This window comes from Galeopterus variegatus, unplaced genomic scaffold, assembly GCF_000696425.1.
Source record: "Galeopterus variegatus unplaced genomic scaffold, G_variegatus-3.0.2 Scaffold4954, whole genome shotgun sequence".
Taxonomy (NCBI): Eukaryota; Metazoa; Chordata; class Mammalia; order Dermoptera; family Cynocephalidae; genus Galeopterus; species Galeopterus variegatus.
Genome location: NW_007731065.1, coordinates 30,786 through 31,709, shown reverse-complemented (window position 1 = coordinate 31,709; position 924 = coordinate 30,786). Strand labels below are relative to the sequence as shown.

General features: G+C 29.4%; 1 pseudogene; it reads left to right on the top strand.

Moving 5' to 3' along the window:
- The window catches only part of LOC103604090, a 60,900-nt pseudogene that overhangs the window by 51,914 nt on the left and 8,062 nt on the right, over window positions 1–924 (top strand).

Sequence of the window (924 nt, the reverse complement as noted above, 5' to 3'; positions counted from 1 at the left end):
AAATAGGCATAACACTTGGTAGGAATTTTCATGCATGTTGTAGATATTTGTGATATCCACAACATAGCCATTGACAGCCTGGTCTTTTAAAGACTTTTACAAAATCATCCAAAACTTGCAATTGTGAAATCACATTATTCCTGTTTCTGCTCAAGTATCTTTTCTCAGTGTGACCTCCCTTGAGCGCTCTTTCTGCATAACGCCTTCTGCCATCAGCCACCCCTTATCTGCTTTATTTTTCTCCGTATCTCTCATCTTCAGAGACCTGTCTTACCTGGGGGGACAGAAGTCTTGTCACTGTTGTCACCATTCTGTCCCCTTCTTAGAACAGTGTCTGGTACGTAGAGGAGTTGATTCTTATTTTTAAATAAAAGAGTACTTCTAGGAATGATCACTAATTTACATTATGTTAAATTTTTATATGCATTAAATCTTATTATCTTATATATAAATTTTTATATTATACATTTTCTATATAAAATCATATAAATAAGAAATACATATCAATTACATATGTATATAGAATTCTATTAAATAATATCTACAAGCATGTAAAACTATATTAAGTTCATTTCAGGCTAAATAATGCCTTCTAAATAATACTTTAGAAAATATTATTAAAGCCTTATTAAAACTATTATTAAAAGTACTTTAAGAGTACTTTAAAAGTATTATTAAAGTATTAAACATGTTTTCCAAATAGTACTTTCTTGAAAAAAATATAGTTTTCAAAAGTAGGAAGAAACTTGGAGCTGCTGAGGTGTCCCAGCCACCGATCTCTGCTCCTGTGCCTGTGGCCAGGGCCACAATGAGCTGATGTTATGTTATGTTATGTTATGTTATGTTATGTTACATTACTACATTTATATTATATTATATTATATTATATTTATTATATTATATTATATTATATTATATTATATT